Genomic DNA, 21,354 nt, shown 5'->3' on the forward strand with positions numbered 1-21,354 from the left:
TGGTTAAGTGCTGACTCTTGATTTTGGCTCTGGTCATGATCCCACAGTTTGTGAGATGGAGCCCTGTATGGGGCATGGTGCTGATAGTGTGGAACCTGCTTGGGATTTCCCCTCCCTCTCTCTCTCTTCAAAAAGAAACATTAAAAAAGTATTCTGATCAGCCCCCAAACAAATGCATTATATATTGCAATTCTTTAGAAAAAGTCTTTTCTGTACCGCCTCCATTTTCTTCATAAAGATGGGGTTTTCTTTCCTATCTTCTCAAGGTCATTTTTATTCTTCAAGTCTGTTCTTGATGTTCTGCCAAGGCGATTCAGTACTGGACTTAGCTGGATGGCTGGGGTGCCAGATTTGGAACAGAGCTGGAAGCAGTGCCAAAGTCTCCCCCAAGCCACTTTTCAGAGATTGGAGCTGGTGTTATGACAGGAGTGGGAGAAGCCTAGGATATCTACATCACTGCCTCCATGGTTAGATTTGGAATGGGTGGTGGGGGCGACATGACTGCTTGCCACAACCTCTGGGGAGGAAGGGGGAAATAGTGATTTTGCCTCCAGGTGGGGCTGGGAGTAAACTTAGGCCTCCAGTGCCCTGTAGTCCTGGGCTTAGAAACATATCATCTCTTGGTTGCAATGTTCCTATTACTCAACTTGATGATCTAACCTTCCTTGAAGCCCAGATCCAGTTTGGGATGAATGTCCAGTTCTTGAGATTCTTCAGATATCTTAGATACTTGCTTTATCCACTTGAAGTGATTTTGCAGGATATTAAAGTCAAAGGCATCACATCTATGAAGTGAATGTCAATGAAAGCACTATGCCCAGTGTCGTCCTGGAACCAGATTATACAGTAGAAGCTGGAATCTGTCCCTACCTCCTCCTCAATGGTAAGATATTGTTTTCTATTGGTGCTCAAGCAAGGAGCTCCTGATATATTCTATACTTGAGTTGATAGGCAACCTTCCATTTTGAAGTGATTTGGAGGTGCCCAGTCTAAGTAGGCTGGCCTGAATTCCAGTCTGTACCTGCTGTTGGAGGCCCTGGGCAAAATCTGGAAGTGTTGACATCCAGCTTCATACACAGATCAAGTTTTATATTTCAACTATGCTGCTATCTTGGCTCTGCTCTCCATGCCTGTTAAATCTCTTTTAATCTCTAGGTTCTTTCTTTTTTTTAAGTTTATTTATTTATTTTGAGAGAGACAGAGTGTGAGCAGGGTGGGGGGAGAGAGAAAGAGAGGGAGAATCTCAAGCAGGCTCTGTGCTGTGATCCCAGAGCCTGACATGGGGCCCAACTCATAAAACTGTGAGGTCATGACCTGAGCTGAAATCAAGAGTCAGATGCTCAACTGACTGCCACCCAGGTGCCTCTCTAGGTTCTTTCTTACTTGCTTTTTCCGTATAATTTATTTGTCAAAGGAACTATTTCTCAGTCTGGACTTAAAATATATCCTCATGGTGTTAATAAGTTACTCTGCCTTCACATTTCCTATAACTGTTACCTTTACAGCTGTGATTCTCAAAGTATGGTTCCCTGACCACCAGCATCAGCACCACCTGGAAACTTGTAAGATATGTTAATTCCTACCCCACCAGAGGGGCTTGTCATCAAAGCCAGCATCCCATGGCCTTGGGAGGCTTAGCATCCCATTCTCAAAGTCATCAGTTGAAAAAAGGTCAAAACAACTGGGATAGGGAAGGTAAAATATTGGATGAAGTAGAAGTTGGTCTCTTGATGGGATGGCATACAGGTATTTCTAGGTTTCAATCAATGAAAAATTTAAAAACTTTTTTGCATCATATCAAAACAAATGGAATGGCAGACTTATGGTTAAACAGTTAGCTTAGTTGACTTAATGTACTCTGAAAACTGTGTGATTACTAAAGGTCCAAGTTTCCCTGCGTTTCTTGGAGACATGAGGGGACAAGTGTTCACTCTCCCTCAATGCTTAGGCTATCAAAGCTTGACACTTTCTAGATGACAAGGTAGCTCAGATATGGCAGACCTTCTCTTAGAGTTTTAGGTCACCTATGTACTTAGCAGTGGAGGGTACCTGGTTTAGAAGACCCTTGGCCGGGCCCTTCACCTGCAGCAATGGCTTGTCAAGTTTCTGTAGAGTTGAAATCCAGGCCTGTTTTCCCTTCTAATCTTCATGGAAAGGGTCAGCCCAGGACTGGCTGTTCTAGAAGACAATGAGAACCTATGCAAACAATTGAGCAAGTACCAATAGGTGAAACTGAAGTTTTGTGAACTTGTAGAACAAATACAGCTTGCCTACCAAATTATGAAATCAAGCTTTGTTTTCCAAAGTCTCAGTGGACAAAATCTAAGATAAATTACTTTAGACCTATATGGATACTCCTTTGTTTAAAAAATGCTGTAATTATTTGTTAACACTCAGAACTGAATACCAGAAGAGAATGAATTTTACTGTACATAAACTTTTAAAAATGGATTAAAAAAGAGAAAAAGCACATAGATGCTTAACACAATGATAAAACACAAGTAGTTGACCACAACTTGTTAGAATTTTCCTGCATATTTACACAATGATATAGGAAATTCATTTTTCAGTGGGGAAAAAAAATCCTGTTTTGTAAAGTAGGTAGTTGGACTCCTGTTTTGTTTTGTCTTTTTTTTTTATAATTTTTTTTTATATTTTTATTTATTTCTAGGAGAGAGAGAGAGAGACAGCGTGAGCAGGGGAGGGTCAGAGAGAGAGGGAGTCACAGACTGAAACAGGCTCCAGGCTCCGAGCTGGCAGTCAGCACAGAGCCCGACGCGGGGCTCGAACCCACGAACCGTGAGATCATGACCTGAGCGAAAGTCGGACGCTTAACCGACTAAGCCACCCAGGTGTGTCTTGTTTTGTCTTTTAATATAGTTTTGAGAGAAAGCATGATTTGGGGAGGGACAGAAAGAGATAGGGACAAAGGATTTGAAGCAAGCTCTGTGCTGACATCGGTGAACCAGATGCAGGGCTTGAACTCATGAATGTGGAAATATGACCTGAGCCAAAGTTGGATGCTCAACTGGCTGAGCCACTTAGGTGCCCCTGGGCTCCTGTTTTAAATGAAGACATGTTGTCTGAAAAAGAAACATCCCCCCTGACACTAGGTCAGTAGGACTACAGAGTGAGGAGGGGTGCAGAGACTGGAACTTACTTATCCATTCTATTCTTGATGGATGTCTGGGTTGCTTCCAAGTTTGAGCACCTACAAACTATGCTATATAAATATTCTTGTTTACTTGGCCTGGTTCACATGAACAAAGGTGAAATTGCTTGGTCATTTCGATGAGGGAGTGTAGGGTAAGCTGAGGGCAAAATACAGGCTAACAGCACCCCCCCACATACACACCCCAGGAGGAATATGTGTGCTATTGCTCCAACACTCCTGGCTACCCAAGAACAAAGGAAAGGGGCTTAAGTGCTTGCCATGGTAATGTGGGAAACTAAGGCAAATGAAAAATTAAATTCCTTTACTGCCTACCGCCCATTGACAGGTTCTTGAAACCTGCAGAGTGACCTCCCTGTAGGAGCTCAGCTGCCTCAAGGATGACACTTTGCTAGGGACAGAAGAGAATCCTAGCTTAACATTATCCCAACTTCAATGATCCTGTGAATCTACTTCCTTTATATCAACTGCCCTAAAATATATGCTGGCAATCATACTCCAAGCTTATGACCTCCCGATATACATGTGAAGGGTCTTATGACTGAGGTTTTATTAAATGGTAATAAGTGGTATTTCCCTAGCAACAGCTAGCCCCTCAGGGTCTTGGAAACCTTGCTTCCAAAATACCTTAGAGATTTTATCCCTGACCCCCTTGTAACCTGAGGGTATATAATGAACTTCCTGACACAACCCCAGTGCAGTTCTTTCTGCCCATGAGTCTGTCTCCATGCTTTAATAAAATCACCATTTTTGCACCAAAGACATCTTCAAGAATTCTTTTTTGGCCCTTGGCTCCAGGCCCCACGAACCTCCCATCACCCCAAAACTTCATTAATTTGATATGTATATTTTCATCCTTATTAACTATCTCCACATTGTTCTTGCAGAGTGGCTGCACTGTTTACAACCCTCGCGTCAAGATGGGTCTCCTTGCCTGAATTCAAGTGCACCCTATAAAGAGTGGAGGAAAATAAATGTTAGAAAGAATGAGGAAGTTGGGCAGGGGAAGGCCTTGGGTGCCAATCCAAGAAACTCAGACTTCATTTGACTGCCCTGGGAAGACTCTGGTGATTTTGGAACAGAGCGCAAAATGCAAAAATGCAGTTTTAGGAAGGTGTGACTTTAAAGCTCTCAATCGGTTTATGTTGTGGGGAGAGTGGGAATGGTCATGGGGTTGGCTTAGGCAAGCAACAGGACTCAAGTTCACAAGAGAGAGGAGATTTGTGGAGTGAATGTGCAAAGGGGGGACTGAGCAACTGCCATGGGACGAGAAATCCAAACCATACCAGTTCTACCAACGCTTGTCCTTGAATAATCCCATTAGACTATTGCACACTGCTGGTGGGAGTATGAAGTACTACATTCCTTCTGGAAAACACTGTGGCATTATTTAGCAAAGATGAAGATGCACATACCTAATAATCCAGAAGTCCCAAAATATACCAAGACAAACAGGCAAACAAAACCACCTTGAAACAAGGGATTTCAGGAAGGAAAGAATTGTCAACAATGTCAAATGTAACAGAGGTCCATCAAGAAAAGCTCTGAAAAGCATCCACAGACTTTGGCTATTAGGAGTCTGATGATGAGCTTTGCCAGAGAAATGTTTGTGACATGGTAGGAGAAAATGCAGAACAGAGTGGTTTGAGGGGAGGGCGGAGGGTAGCAAAAGGTAACGGAGTGTGTAATGTGCTGTCAGGATGGTTGGCTGGGCACAGACCCAGCACACAGGAACATTTGGGATGTGATAAAAGCAGCCATTCAAACTAGTGGATAGAGGATACATAATTTGAGAAATGGTGTAACACGGGGGAACAGTAATAAAGTTAAATCCTTGTCTTACACCATATACTAAATTCTAGTCAGACGGCTTTTAGAACTAGATGGAAATATAGGTGTACATAAACCTGGGGCTGGTTGAAGTGTTTCTGAGACTGGCAACAAAACTAGAAACCTTAAAGGAAAATATGGATAAATTTGACCTCATTAAAACACACACACACACACACACACACACACACACACACACACACGTGCACTGGACCTCCTGGAAGGAAAAGATGGGAAGGCCATTGACAAAATTGAATAACAAATGACAAACACAGAAAAATATTTACAATAGATGATAAATAATTCTTATACATAAAGAAGAAAAAGAGAAACACACTGATATAACCATAACTAAATAGCAATTCACAAAAACTCCAATTGTTTTTATCAGGTGCAAAAAAGTCAACCTCAGTAGGAATCAAAAACTCTAGTTCGAGATGAACTGAACTCTCACGTTTACTTCTCTTTCCTCCCTAAGTTCACCTGAAATTACACTTTTTTTTTCAATGAAAGAAAGGAAAGGGAAAAAAATTCCAAAGCAGTGCTGGAAAACAAGTAAAGTAGTTCTCCCTTACCCACGGAGTACATCTCCAGGCCCTATATATACTTGTTTTTCCTATATGCAACATACCTATGATAAAGTTTAATATCAAGTAGGCATAGTAGGACATTAATAACAATTACATAATAACATTATTATAGCAATATACTGTAATACAAGTTACATGAATGTGTTCTCTCTCTCTCTCTCTCAAAATAGCTTACTACACGGTACTCATGCTTCTTCTTGTGATGCTGTGAGATGATAACAGGCCCACGTGATGAGATGAAGTGAGGTGAATGATGTAGGCACTGTGACATACCGTTAGGCTACGACTGACCTGTGGGTAAAGGAGAGTCACCTGCCTCTGGACCACGGATGACTGCAGGTAACTGAAACTGCAGAAAGTGAAACTGTGGATAAGGAGGGCTACTGTACAGTAGCCTGTAGTAGTCTGATTCTTTGGGATCAGACACCCAGCACCTGTCCCTTTGGCAGGAAAGTCCTCCAGTCTGACTGTATTCATGTGGCTCACGTGGGCCTGCCATGTTCTTGCAGAGCCTGCTTCCTAGCTATGGCCGAGTGGCCCAGGCTTGGGCACAGTTAAGGGCGGAATGCTGCTCACTCCCACCCCCTCTTACCTTGGCTTCTATTTTATGGAACAAACACATCATAGTCAATTGGAAGACCAAATGTAGCTTTATCAATTGGTAAAGACTTAAAAACCTTGTCGTACATTCTTGGATAGTCTCTCTTAAGATCCTTTTTGCCCTCCTTTTTACTTATTTCATTTTTTTTTTCACATTTATATTTATTTTGAGAGAGAGAGAGCACAAGCAGGGAAGGGACAGAGACAGAGAGAGGGAGAGAGAGAATCCCAAATGGGCCCTGTGCTGTCAGCACAGAGCCCAGCTTGGGACTCAGTCTTATGAACTGTGAGATCAAGATCTGAGCCAAAATCAAGAGTTGGATGCTTAACCTACTGAGCCACTGAGGCGCCCCTCCTTTTCACCTCCTGTGACTGGACAGATTGGAAAGCCCAAAACCTTATTTCTCAGTATCCTTTGCTGCTAGATTTCTGGATGTAAACTGGGTTCTACCAATTAACTATGCTTGCATCGCATTTGCTGAGGAACCTGCCTCCTTACATAGAGAAAAGAGGGAGTCACCTGAGAATAAGGTAAAGTGGGAAACCCTGTGGCTCTGGGACAGCAGGCATTGTGGCAGTCAGTGGCGTGTGTGCCCCACGGTCCACCCTACCTGTCCCTTTGTTCACACACAACAATTGAATGGCTTTTTTTCTATGGCAAGGCAGAAAGTCTCTCAAAGTAAATAAGGACTCTTGGAATAACTTTTTTTTTGTTTTAAGCCAAAAAAACGTAAACAAGAATGTGCATTGGTTGACAGCAAAAATGGCATTAGAGCTGGACAGGGGAACAGGCAAGTGTTCCAGCGAACTCTCGGTGGACACTGGACACAAGCAGAACAACACTCTGCTGCCAGGGCAGTTCACTTCCATGAGGCTGGAGACCGTACCTTCTGGGCCAGGCCATCCTGATGTTCCCACGATGGAGGGGTCTCCTGGCTTGCAGTTCTTTCAGAGCTAAAACCGGGAAAGTGCCAGGCAAACCAAGCTGAGTCAGTCATCCTAGTCTTACTAGTCTTTGATTCCATGGATTGTGGAAAAAAATTAGGTATAGGGTTAATGTTAAGGCTCAGCCACTGTCTCCAAAACACACCTGCCCATATGTCTGCTGCATGTGTGGCTTTTCCACTGGGGGGAAACCCCAGTGAGCTGGGAAGAGAGTGAGGACTTTATGCCAGAAGATAAAGTTCCTATCTGAAAGAGAAGGTAAACCCTGAAACATGGGTCTGAAGACATTCAGTAAATCTACAATAAGGCCTGAGTAAGAAGAGGAGTGGAGTTCATTTTTTACTGGAACTTCCAACCCCGGCTCTTCCTCCTACATCTGTGAGTCCATGGACTACTATTACACTCTCTGAGCCTCAGTTTCCATATCTGCAACATTTCATCTGGGGATGAAAAGCCTCACCTGGCAGAACTGGTGAGAGTTAAATAAGGGAAGGTGTATGAGTCACCAGGCCCAATGCTTGGTGTCTAGAGATGCCTAAGCACTGGAGATTTCAGCACACTCCTCTTCATCCCTCCTCCTACTTTGTGTGCTGACCCCCAACCCTGTATGCCCACCCCCCAACCCTGTGTGCCTGCATGCTCCAACACTGTGTGCCCATACCTCCCAGTCCTGGGTGTCCACCCCTCAACATCATGTGCCCTCACCCCAACACTGTGTCCCTCCCCCACACCATGTGCAGGCCCTCACTACCACTTCTTTCCCCCTTACTTCCCACTCACTGTCTTGTCCTCTTCCCACTGAATGCTCCCTCAGTGTCTTTCCTACTTAACAAAGCAGTTAAAATGAGGGCAAAAATCAGCACAAAACTGAAAAATCACAAAGTATGCAATCTTTTTCTTGTAAGGTTTGATTTGCTCAAATGCTGCCTTCATTTCTCTAGTTCATATCCTTCTCTAAAGAGTCAGGAATTGGGTTTTGCAGAGCTGGAAGGGCTGTGGGATATGGAACGTTCTCCTTAGCCTCAGGCTAAGGAGAGAAGAGGCAGAAGATCTGCCATTTCCCCTGACGATTGTCTCTTTTAAAGGAGCTGATTCTCTCAGGGTAAATGCCTGAGCTGGCTTCCTGTGCTTGGGCAAGCTAAACAGCAACAATAAATCTCCCTAGGACACACTGATTAGATAAACCAGTAAGAATTACAGAAGACACAGACATTAGATTAAAAAACTTAAAAAACGAATGTTACTTTTACAGTGTCTGTGAATAGACAAAGACTTCTGGTTCTAAGATCTTTGGTTGGTGAGGCAATAGAGGAGAGGCTATGTTAATAGCAGAGGCAGAAAAAAGGAGAGGCAGTGGGTTCCAACTGTAAGGCCCACCCTAAAGGATTGGATTCTAGGGCACCAGAGCAACAGGCTACAGCACGGGTGAGTAGAGTGGATTTTAAATATATGGAGTTAACAGCTTGACTGTAGGTTTTGGTTTTGGGATGTGAATGAATGAACCCAGTAGTGTAGGCACGAATCTCCAAGCCCACGTAAGGTCAGGTGAGAATTTTGTTGCTTTTTGCTAAAGGTCTGTGCAAGATTGAGAGAGCAAAGATAAGGAACAATCTGACGTTCAAATTAATTTTCAACTACTTCAACATAGAGAAGGACAAATCGGATAATGACCACGTTGTCCTGTGGTAGTGTTGCTATTCTGTGTTCCCCTGTCCCCACCTTTGGAGAGGAGCGCGTCTATGCCCGTGTGCATCTGTGTGAGGTCGGACCTGCACTGAGGGGCTGCTATCTGGATCTAGTGAGATTCTCTGTACAGAGGTCCAACTACCCTTCTCAAATCCATGCTTTTAGCCATGGAAGTCACAGTGGTTGGTCCTGTGTTTACTTCAAGCTTCTTCCAATTCAATAAGGGTTATTTTCAGCATCTTCTTGGAGGTTCCTAAGAGTCCAGGATACATGAGACTTGTATAAAAATCCCCATTTCAACTAAGCTGTCCCCCTGAAGGAGGCATCCTTTACCAAAGATCCGCTTCCTAAGGCTCTAGGGAACGAGAGACAGGTGATGCATGAGAAGCCAGGGAACCGGTCCTCATCTCTCTTCCTAGATGTAACAGACTGCGCAGTTCTTGCATATCAGGACTCCTGTGAATCTGCTGTGTATCCAAGAAAGGGTCACCCAGCCCTTGATGAAATCCTGACTTAGAAATACAGAGCCCTTGGCTTTGTGGGCTTCTGTCCCTGAGAAAGGGTATTTTTACTCTCCTAGGATTTGGGAATGAGCTGTGAATTCATAAGCTGAGGAATGTTCTCAGGAGCATCCTAAAAACCCACCAACTGTGCTCTTTCTCCCCCTAAACCTCCTAGCTTATTTTGGGTTGCTCAGTCTGAGGAGAACCATCTTTCCCTATTCACTGAAGGTGTTCCGTAACTGGCCATTGCTTGATGGAATGCCTGCCCATCTTCCCTTCAGTTAAGTTCATCTCAGAGAGGCAGCAATCAGGCACTTGGACTTATTAATGGAGATGCTCAAATATCTTCTCTATTACCTCCCTGCCCTGTGACCATTGATGGAGGCCATGCCAGCAAAAGAGATCATTCAGGAGGAGTGAGGTGGTCACATGAAATGGATGACAGAGTGTGTTCTCCAGCGTTACCAGCCCCACACCAGAATCAGCTGGTCTTTCGTTTCCTTTTCATAACCTTCATCTGTAGAAAAGTTTGCTTCTTGAGCCACTTGAGATTTACTACTTCCTTATCTAAAGAGTTGGGCTCTGTGCTTCTTCAGCTAATTTATTATCTCATAAGTACATAATTCAGATCATTTTATATAATCTTGAAGACAGGAGCTCTTCAAGATTCCTTACTCAAAAAATGAATTCAGCTCAGTTCCAGGCCTAATGGGGCACTTGCATCGTTCACTCGTGGTATCACAGGGTATGTGTTGGGTCTGATTGCAAATTCCTCTTGTGTCTTAGCCTTCTCCTCAATTCAGAACGAGAGCAGCCTGAACAGAGACAGAGAACATGATCATCCACACCTACTTCATCTCTGTGCCTTTTACTCTTAAGTCTGGGTAACCCGCAACATCATTTTATACCAGAATTCCTTGAACACAGGCTCTGTCTTTAAGGAGAGTCAATTCAACTCAGCCAGAACTTGCTATTCACCTTTGTGCCAGGCTTGGTGGAAGTACAGTAATGGCCTGGTGTTGACTCACAGGGGATAATCCCTCTTGGTCAGAAATGCAGCCATTTCGGTGCCTACTGTGTACATGCAAGGCACTTTGCTGGGTTGTGGTGTCCATATGAGGATAAATAGCATAGGGGGCCCTGCCCTCAAAGAGTTTATGATTCATCTAGTGGGAGATGCAAGATCTATGCATGTTAAGTAACAGTTGATAATGTGTAACTGTTCCATTAAATAAGCATGGCTCATGGGGTAAAATCAGAAAGGAACCTGGTTTTTACCTCTTATTGCTCCTTAAATTTATTCTGGGTAGCAGATCTTGCTCTGCCCCTGGATGAAATTTAGGCAAGTCACATGATTGTTCTGGTCACCCTTGGTCTCAGTCTCACTTCAGATATTATAATGTTGATCCCAATGATAATCCCCACTTTAATCTCAATTAAAACTGAGGCCTCTTCCCATCCCAGCATGGTGCTGCTGAAGAAGAGAAGCCTATAGTGGTTGGTGTCTGGATGGAAAGTCCTGGTTTCTATTCTTCCTCACTTATTTAGTTGTGAGGGGTCTGCGAATGCTTGAGGGTTGTTTCCCAGGGAGGGAGAAGAGGTGAGAGGAGTAGGAAAATTCTCTCTATTCATGTCTGATCTCCAGCCTCACCAGGGTCCTCAGTGGGGACATGGTAATTCTTTTACACATCCCTTGATGATCCCTTGAATGTCAGCCTTTCTACCAACCTCAAAATCCACCCCTAAGCTACACACTCCTACAGGTGGGAATCACCTCTGCTTCTGCTCCTACCTGATATCTCATCCCTTTCTTTCTTTTCCCTGTCTTGGATGAAGTCACCCTCTTCTCCTGATTCTGCTTCAGCCTTTCACCTCTGCTCTGTATCAGGGATCCCCCAGAAGCCAGTCAGCATGGCAGGTTCACCTGGCATGGTCAAAGCCAGGGTTTGGAGACCAGGGTCATTTTCCAGATAGGGCTCATTCTTTGTGGTGGTCCATACAGTACAGCTCCTTCTAATCAATTTCTATATCTAACAGCACTCCAATCAAAGTAAGAAAGGACTACTTAATTTTTTTAATGTTTATTTACTTTTTAGAGAGGGCAAGAGAATGTGAGCCGGGGAAGGGGCGGTGGGGGCGGGGAGCAGAGGATCTGAAGTGGGCTCTGTTCTGACAGCAGAGAGCATGATGTGGGGCTGGAACCCACGAACTGTGAGATTATGACCTGAGCCAAAGTCAGATTCTTAACCAACTACTGAGCCACTCAGGCCCACCTAAAAAAAGACTTTAAAAGTGTTTAAAATAATATCTATTTAAAATTATATTAAAATATTTGTTTTTTGTGGTAAAGTATATATAATATAAAATTACCATTTTAACCATTTTTGAGTGTCCAAATTTAATAGCATTAAGTATATTCACATTATTGTACATCCACCATCACCACCATCTGAATCAAGAACTTTTTTCATCATCCCCAACTGAAATTCTGTCCCCATTAAACAGTGACTCCCCAATCCCCCTTTTCCCAGCCCCAGATCTACTATTCTGCTTTCTGTATCTGTGAATTTGGTTATTCTAGGTACCTCATATAAGTGGAACCATTGTATTTATATTTTTGTGTCTGGCTTATTTCACTTAGCACATTGTCCTCAAAGTTCAGTCATGTTGTAGCATGTGTCAGAATTTCTTTCCTTTTATTTAAAAAAAAAAACATTTCAGGATTTTATTTTTATGTAATTTCATCACCCAGGGTGGGGCATGAACTCACAATAATGCGATCAAGAGTTGCATGCTCCACTGACTAAGCCAGCCAGACAACCCTCCTTCCTTTTAAAGGCTAAAAAAATCTTAAATTGTATGGATATACCACATTGTATTTTTCCATTCATCTATAGATGAGCATTTGGGTTGTTTCCACCTTTTGCCTATTGTGAATAATGAATGTTGGAGTATGGTACTAGCAGCTATTTGAGTCCCTGTTTACTTAATTGTTTTTGAATAGAAAATACATCCCTATGGTGGACAATGTAAAAGGTACAAGTGATTATACAGTGGCCCCTGAGCACCTGCCTTCCCGGTTCTGCTCCCAGGAATCTTCACTGAAACCAAGTTCTTGTGATTTCTTCCCAGGAGAGACTGTGCAGCCATAGGCATGCCTGCCCCACACACAAATGGGGGTAAACCATAAGCACCCTTCTAAACTTTGCTTCCCCCCCCCACTTAACAATAATATGTCTAAAAGATCATTTCATAGCAAAGTTTAAAGAGTATTCACTCTATTTTTTTTTTTTTTGAGAGAGAAAGAGAGAGAGAGAGCGTGCAACCGGTGGAGAGGGGCAGAAGGAGAGAGAGAGAATCTTAAGCAGGCTGTGCACCCAAAGTGGGGCTTGATGCAGGGCTTGATGTGAGGCTCAATCTCACAACTGTGAGATCATGACCTGAGCCAAGATCAAGAGTCTGTTGCTTAACCAACTGACCTACCCAGGTTCCCCATGAGTATACACTCTATCTAAAATCTTCATGGTTTTCCAATGTACAGACAAAACTTCTTTTTATCAGTCCCCTATTGATGGATATTTGGGTTGTTTCCAGTGCTTTGCTGCCACAAACAATGCTGTAATAGTAACATACAGAATTTACTGAGCATTTATAATGTGCCAGGCCCTCCTTAAAATCCTTTCCATGTATTATATCATTTAATCCCTATGGTAATCCTCTGACATAAATGCAGGGGGTGGGTAACTGCCCCCAAAGTACACGTCTTTACCCACAGGTAGGACTATATCTGTAAGATAAATTTCTAGACAAAGAGTTGCTGCTACCCAAAAGTATGTACATTCTAAAGTTTTGTAAATAATGCCAAAGTGGCCTCAGAGAGTCTGTGGCTAACTGCAGAATCACCAGCCATTGTGTGGAAGAGGGCCCATCTCCTTCCACTGTTGTGGTTGTGAAACCTTTAGATATTTGCTGATCTGAAGGGTAAAAAAAAAAGGCATTTCACTGTGACTGTGACTAGAGTTTGCTTCTTTTTAAAAAAATAAGGTTGAGCATCCTTTCAAATGTTTAAAGGCCACATGTTTTACAAATGAGGTTTTAAAAACTTGACAAAATGGGGCCACCCAGGCGGCTCACTCGGTTAAGCAGTTAAGCATTGGACTTTGGCTCATATCATGATCTCACAGTTAGTTCATGAGTTTGAGCCCCACATCAGACTCCGAGCTGTCAGTGCAGAGCCTTCTTGGGATTCTCCCTCTCCATGCCTCCCAAAGTAAATAAACTTAAAAAAAAAAACTTGACAAAGTGATTCCACAGTTTATCTAGAAGAATCTGTGGGCAAGGTAGCCTGGTTCCTTAAAATTTCCGTTTTGCTTCTGTATTTTTCTGAATAGGTAATACAATCACAAGATTAATAATTTAATAGGAGTAAAAGAGTATAGAGTAGAACACCCTCCTTCCAAGTCTCTCACTAGCTGCCTAGTTTCTATCTCTAAATGCAATTTGGGTTCCATTTCTTGCCTCCTCCTATGGGCATAACCTGGGCCATGCTGTTACCCTGAGATGTTTGTGTCTGAAATATTAAGTTCCAAAATCCCACTCCAACCCCACTAGTGTTCTCTTAACTCCACACAGCACCTGACCTTCAACCTCACCAAGACTCCTCTTGTGAGGCACCACCTGCCCCTTCCTTTTCTATCCAGGCAAGATTCTCAGCCCCTCCAGATACTTAACTTCATTGCCCCACTGGCCTCTAATCACCCCTGCCCGGAAGTCCTTTCTGTTTCACAGCACCTAGCTGAGAGTTGCTCACCCACAGTGTTGCTTGAATTTTAAAATCTTAACAGAGTAACCACATAACTGATTGCCCAAACCAGAATCCTTTTTGAGAATGAAAGGGGGCACTACTAACAATGAAGCCAAGACAAGTGGGCAGATGGTGACTGTCCAAGGCAAATTGAGATGCCAGTTTCAACCCTAGTCTTAAGGACAATCACATTTAATTTCAGGGCAGAGATGAATGTGCTGAGTCCAACAAATGAATACATTGCTGCCTTTGTCCACTGCCCAAGCTTCTCCTCTAAATGGAAAAAATTTTAATAGCTCATTTCTCCAAATCTATCCTTTGGAATATCAGTTTCAGGCCCTAAACTGATGTATATTAGACACAGTTTATTTTCTAAACTTCTCCACCTATATTTTAAGCCCCCACTTAAAAAAAAGGTGCTGACACTTAAATCTCTGTCAGTTCCAGTTTCCATTTTAGGGTTGGAATGGGGTGGGGTGCTGGACTCTTAAGGAACTACTTAGACCCTTCCACTTGATGTCATGTGTCCTTGTCCCATCTAGTCCTTGTTTGTTGGTACATGCAGGTCATGGTGGAGCACTTGAGTCTTTCTCCCTATCTTTGTGACACCTTGGATGAGGGGGAGGGGACAGCCTAGATCAATAGGACCATCTTCTCCCATACTTCAGTCTGGGTTTGCTCAGGGGTTTTTCTTTTGCCCTAAGGAAGAGGCTCCTTTTCCCTCTTTTTTTCTGCTTTCATAGGCCCTCCCTGAGGCAAAGCACAGAAAGGTCTGGCTATTTAAATGGGGGAAAAGAAAGGAAGTAAAGAAAGTAGCAGGCTGGGGAGGCATTGGCTGAGCATTCAGAACATTGTTTTGCAAGGCTTCCAACTTTGGCTCAGGTCATGATCTCATGGCTCATGAGTTCAAGCCCTCATAGGGCTGTGTGCTGACTGCTCAGAGCTGGATCCTGCAGACTCTGTGTCTCCCTCTCTCTCTGCCCCTCCACACTCTCACTCTGTCTCTTTCTCAAAAATAAATAAAAATTAAAAAAAGAGAAATGTCTTATATTAGGTGTGCTTCCTGTTTTAACTATTATGACATTATAATTTTCTGTATCTGTTAGGAAAGCCTCCCTAAGCCCATCCCCCAGGCCAGTTTAGCCATTTACCAGCTGTGTAAACGTGGACAAGTTACTTTATCCTCTCAGAGCTTAAGTTTCCTTATATGTAAATGAGGGTAACAGTAGTTCTTATTAATTAAGTGCTTAGCACTTGCCAGGCACTATTCCAAATTACCTCATTTGACCCTAAACATAAATTCATGAGATACATACTATTATTCCCATTTTATAGATGAGGAAACCAAGTCTCAGGGTTGTAAGTATCCTGCCCAAAGTCATGTGATCTCCTGCTCTTAACCACTGCCTAACCCTTTCTTTCATAAACAAGAATGATCAAATAGGGTTATTTTAAGAGAGTTAACTCGAGGTAATTTTGTAAAACTTTCAGCCCAGATCCTGGCATATAGTAAAAGCTTAATAAATTCTAAGCTAATATTTTAATCATGATTTTTTCGGTCATTTTCATCCAAAATGCCATTGGAATTGTATTTTAAAAAAAAAAATTTTTTTTAATGTTTTATTTATTTCTAGGATTTATTTTGTTTCTTAGCAAAATTTTATCACATTCTCATATAAGACATGCATTTCTAGGCAAGTTTATTTCTAGATGTTTTAGGAATTTTGTCATTACTGAAAATGAAGTCTTTCCATCTGACAGTGTGGGTGTCCCTAGATTCTTGTTAATGAATTACCCCCCAGGGGCCCCAAGAGGAGGGATTTTTCCTCTCATTTTAAGCTGGCAACATGAAGATCACTTGACCCATATGGTGACACACAGTCCAACAGGGAATGAAGCACTGGCCGAGGAAACGGCTTTCCAGGGGCGCTTAGGTTGGCTGACAGATCACNGAAGTTGAGCTTGGGGGAAGGGAGAACTGGGTTTGTTCTGGGTCTCTCCTGGAGCCTGAGGGATGAATTCCCAGGTGCCTGCAGTTCACTGTGGCCTCAGTGATTCCTAATTGAGTTTGTCAAATGATGGCTCCCAAGGCAGCTTTGTCAAGGGCCAAGCTTGCCACCTTGGGAGTGTGGCTTGCTTAAGAAAAGGGACCACTATTTTCTCTGTGGGAAATAGTGGTCTGTGGAGTCCCTAACAGTCCTCTTTGGCCAGCCTTCACCCAGAACCTTCAGAGGGCAGCAGAGAGCAGATGCAGAGGTTCCTGGCCTGCTGAGGGATTTTGGTTCCCAGGGAATTAACAGCGAAGTCTCCATTCCTGCAAATTACCAGGAATACCACACCCCACCTCCTCAGAATAGACATATTGTGAACTTCCTGGGAATGTGCTAATTATTATTATTATTTTTAAATGTTTTTATTTATTTCTAGGAGAGAGAGAGACAGCGTGAGCAGGGGAGGGTCAGAGAGAGAGGGAGTCACAGACTGAAACAGGCTCCAGGCTCTGAGCTGGCAGTCAGCACAGAGCCCGACGCGGGGCTCGAACCCACGAACCGCGAGATCATGACCTAAGCGAAAGTCGGACGCTTAACCGACTAAGCCACCCAGGCGCCCTGGGAATGTGCTAATTATTAGTAGTTGATACTAATTATGTGCTATGGGCCAGACACTGACCTAAGATTTTATATACATATTGATTCAGTCAGTTCTCATAACAACCACTGAGGTAGATACAATTAATATTTCCATTTTTCAGTGGAGGAAATTAAGGGGAAAAAAGGTAGGTAACTTGCTCAATATCCCATAGATTCTGGAGCCAGGATTCTAACAATCCATCTATAAGCTATTATGGGTGTCAGGGATACCTCAGTAAACAAGTCAAAGTCCCTGCCATATTAAAGGATAGACCAGGCAGAGAAGGACAAATATCATATGTTTGCACGTATAGGAGGATTAGGAGGAACTTGACGGAGGAACAAGGGGGAGAAGAAGGGCGGAAATGGTGGGGGAAAGGGAGAGAGGCAAACCATGAGAGACTCTTGAATGCTGACAAAAACTGAGGACTGATGGATGTGGGGGGAGGGGGGGAGGGGCATGGAGGAGGACACTTGTGGGGATGAGCACTGAGTGTTATGTGGAAACTAATTTGACAATAAACTATTAAAAAAAAATAAAGGATAGACAATAATGAACAAACAAACAAACAAACATATAATGTGGTTTTGGATAGAAATTCCATATAGACCAATAAGGCAGAGTTAAAGAAAGGGGTATTCTAGACAGACTGGTCAGGGAGGACCTTCTTGGGTAGATAGCATTTGAACAGAAAGCTGAACACATGAGAGAGCTGATGGTTGGGGAAACAGTAAGTGCAAAGGTCCTCAGGTGGGAATGAGCTTAGGATGTTAGAGGAACAGCAGGATGTGCAGTGTGGTTGGTGCAGAGTGAGCCGAGGTCTGTGCCTTTACTGGCCACAGGTCACAGCAGTGAATGGGGGTAGATGGAGATGAAGTAGGGAGAGAACCCATCCATTGCATAACCTGAGGCTTCCTCAGGCTTCTCAGCTTCCCTTTAAGGTATCTCTCATCTTTTGTTTTTGTTTTTTTTTGCCTTCCTGGGTATTGACATCCCACAGTATGTTCCCTCCCCAACCCTGGATACAGTTCAAAAGCAGCTAAAGTGCACAAGAATCTGGGGCAGCCAGTCTTGTACCACCCACCAAAGCTTCGCACAAACAATCTGAGAGCAAAAAATCTCACATACTGGCATGAGGCTTGCCCAGCTTGTGGAAAACCTCTTGTGGGTGAAAGTTCTAGGTAAGCCTGCTGGAGCCCCAAATGACTCCTTATTCCCACCAAAACCAGGGTAGGAAGCTTGCTTTTCCTTCATGACACTTCACCCCCTATGCCAGGACCCTATGTCAAACCTACCTAAACCCTAAACCCAGGTGGGGTTCAGATAGCATTTATCCAGAAGATGGAAGGGAATCTGACTCTATAAAATAACCACCCCTGTCTGCTGGGTCTACAAAGGAAAAGGAAGCCCAGACGTCAAAAGCTGCAAATTACTAAGAATCTTTGCCCCTCCTCCCTCTCTCATAGCATCCTGGTGATTGATGTGGGCCTGTGTGAAGTGCTCCTTTGGCCTGGGTTATAGGCATCCTGGTTTCTAGAACCGGAGGGGGCTGAAGAGTCTAATCCAGGACTTCTCAACCTTACACTATTGACATTTTGGGCCAGCTCATTCTTTGTTGTGGTTGCGTCTTGTGCATTTTAGGTTGTTAGCAGCATCCCTGGCCTCTACCCACTAGAGGCCAGTAGAGCTCTCATCCCAGTTTTATGTTACAACCAGAAATGTCTCCAGACATTGCCAAATGTTCCCTTGGGGGGGGGGGGGGGGGGGAGGGGGAAGAAACACCTCTGACTGAGAACCCACTGGGTCCAATCTCTTCCCTTTCTCCTAAGCCAATGCATGAGTCTCAGCTGTTACCTCTCTGGTAGTGACAAAACCCTCAAGCACTTGTTTCAGTGCTTAATGCCAGCGGGGCAAACAGTCTCCCTGGCAGTAAAGTGAAAGAGCCCAGAAGTAAGAAAGAGGAGAGAAATGGGATGGCCAGATCTTCTTTCAACATTTTTCACTCACAAAACTGAACCATGGGGGAAGGGCAGGGGTAGAGTTGGCTATAGGTACCACTGGACTAGGTCTTTCTCTCTCTCTCCATTTGGTCTCCTTAGCCTGTCTGTCTCTCTCTCTCTCACACACACACTTCTACTACTCTGTGTCTTGGTTCTGTTCTCTCTCCCTGAAGACAGGGTTTCTCCAGAGAAGAAAGAGTTCAATGAAAGAGTAGAAGGGTAGAAGGTGGGCTGACAAAGACCAAAAGATTGGCAGGACAGGAACAAGATGTTGTGGGTATCACTGAGGGAAGAGTGAAGTCATTCATCATGGGGTCCAGACCAGAATGGGAGTAAATGAAGCCATGCATGGCTGGTGGAGGGGGAGAAGAGGAAGATGTGTGGACACTAGAGGTCTTCATCAGGTTGAAAAGCAGGAGGGAAGAGAGGCAGAGACTGGGAAGCTCTCCGCTAAGAGTCTCAAACTTCTGCCAGCTTCACGAATATTTGTTCTGCTTCAGAGACACAGGCATGTAGAATCACAGGATGTTAGAGCTTGAAGGAAATTTAGAGACCATTTAGTCCAATCAGCTCCATGCAGGCTCTTTGATTAGTTTGTCAGCACTGGAATTTGAGAATGATACTTGTTTACAGTCTTTCCCTCTATGCTTGGCATCAAATGAGAAATAAGATACAGAAGTCACACAGGTACAAATCAAAATAACTTTGTAACAGGTAAAGCTGATTAGAAAATTTGGTTTAGGATGTACAACCACAATCACACTTCCCAAATCCCCACCCCCCAGAATTAAACTTTTCTACCCAACACTGGAAGACTCCCTACCTACAGGGTGAGAATCTGCCCTGAAAGTTTCCTGTGAAGAGAGGAGGAGAGGAGCACAGCCTGGACTTGCTCTGAAGCAGGCAGTTCTCAGAAGGATCTGAGTCATGGCACATACCCATTTTATTCTCCCAAATTTTCTAATCGCCTGAGTCACTCATCCTCCTCTAGGTAAGAGTGAGTGAGGAGGCAGAGACGTAAGTGAAAAGGACTCTTATCAAGACTTCCAAAAGGACTGAAGCTACTACTTTATAGGAAGGGTAAAGGGCTTAGAGGGAGATGGAGGAGTTTCCCCTAACAAGATACCATGTATTAAGTACAAACAGCTTCAAGAAAACTGGAGCCCAGAGAGGTGAGGTGATTATCTTAACACTACACAGCTCTGGGGACAGAATAAGGTTCTTCAGACTTCTAATGCCAGGGCTTTCCCGTTTCACCCTTGTAGTTGCAGCAGGTCAGCTTCATTCAGTGTCATCCATATAATAGTAACAAGAATCTCCTACTTTATCATTCAGAAGCCTTCTTGCCCCATCCTCCATCACCACCACTGCCTCCACCACCTCCATCTAGCCCTCATCACTTCCATCTATACCTCATTACCTCCATCTACACCTCTACGGCCTCCATGTACAGCCCATCACCTCCACCACCTCCATTTATACCTCTACCACATCCATCTATGCCTAACTACCAGATTTCCACTTCCACCATTCCACCTACCACTTCTCCCTCTACCATTTTCACCATCATTACTACCATCCCCATTTTGGTTAGCAGGAAGCCAGCATAGACTATTTGGGTAGAGAGGCAGAGGTGATCTAGAAGGCTACTCACATGGCTGTGGTCTTGAGATGTCTTCAGGGTCTTTGAGATTAAGTATCTCTGCAGCTTTTGATGTTCCCTGATCCCTCCAAAAGGATCATCTTGGAGTGTTTTAAGAAGATTGTGATAGAGACACATAAACATAACTACGCATGTTTAAACTCTTTGACCACAAGTATAAACTGTCACAGTTTCTAGTCGTGCCCTAATCTGACAGCTACAGATTTAGGCACCTGCAATGTGATTAAGATTCATCAGAGGCATCTCAGCAGTCCTCAAAGCTTTAATGACCTAAAGGCTGAAAATATTCAAGTAAGCTGTAACTTGGGTGCCAGTCAGTTGGGGTCCCCACAGTGTGTAATACAAACTCAGGTTTCTACAGGCTCCAAGAAGTGCTGCCGCTCATCTGTAAAATGGGTGGCCCTGGGCAGGGGTGGGGGTGGGGTGGGGGTGGNCCCCCAAAACAGAATCCGAAAAGGACCTAGTATAGAAATCACGTAGGGAGATAAACAAGCATTTAGAAACCTGTGCTGAAACACAACCCTGCAGTAAGAGGATCACAAAGTTAAAATCCAAGAAGAAATTTAGAGCAAAATTGTCCGCCTGTGATTATGCTCTGTTTAGACCCTGCATGACCCTGGTCTGTCAGTTAAGCAGGCACCAGTCCCTTACCCTGAAGGAGCGTCCCTTCCCCCACCCTGGTCACATGGCTGGCCGCCACTGAGCCCCACAAGTCAATCTCCCATGCCCCAAATACTGTTCAGTCTGGAAATCACAGAGCGTCCTTCTTGCCACCTAACAGCAACAGAGCAAGTGACTCTGGCCTTCCTGAGATTTGGATCCTGGTTTCCAGTGCTAAGATTGTGAAGGTAAGTGTGCAGCCTGGAGTTTCAGAGATAGTGGACAAAACTATGCAGATAAGGGAAAATGTGTTTTATAATATGAACACAG

General features: G+C 43.8%; 1 protein-coding gene and 1 pseudogene across 1 annotated transcript in view; one reads left to right on the top strand and one right to left on the bottom strand.

Moving 5' to 3' along the window:
- Positions 1-313: 313 nt before the first annotated feature.
- On the bottom strand, positions 314-20,147 carry LOC144233510 (adaptin ear-binding coat-associated protein 1 pseudogene; annotated as a pseudogene).
- The window catches only part of SLC4A5 (solute carrier family 4 member 5), a 107,258-nt gene continuing 91,820 nt past the window's right edge, over positions 5,917-21,354 (top strand). Inside the window, 2 exon segments of the mRNA XM_077766262.1 lie at positions 5,917-5,931; positions 21,206-21,272. The gene's annotated coding sequence lies outside the window, so the exon portion shown is untranslated.

Source organism: Crocuta crocuta, unplaced genomic scaffold, assembly GCF_008692635.1.
Source record: "Crocuta crocuta isolate KB4526 unplaced genomic scaffold, BGI_CrCroc_1.0 scaffold113, whole genome shotgun sequence".
NCBI classification, from domain to species: Eukaryota; Metazoa; Chordata; class Mammalia; order Carnivora; family Hyaenidae; genus Crocuta; species Crocuta crocuta.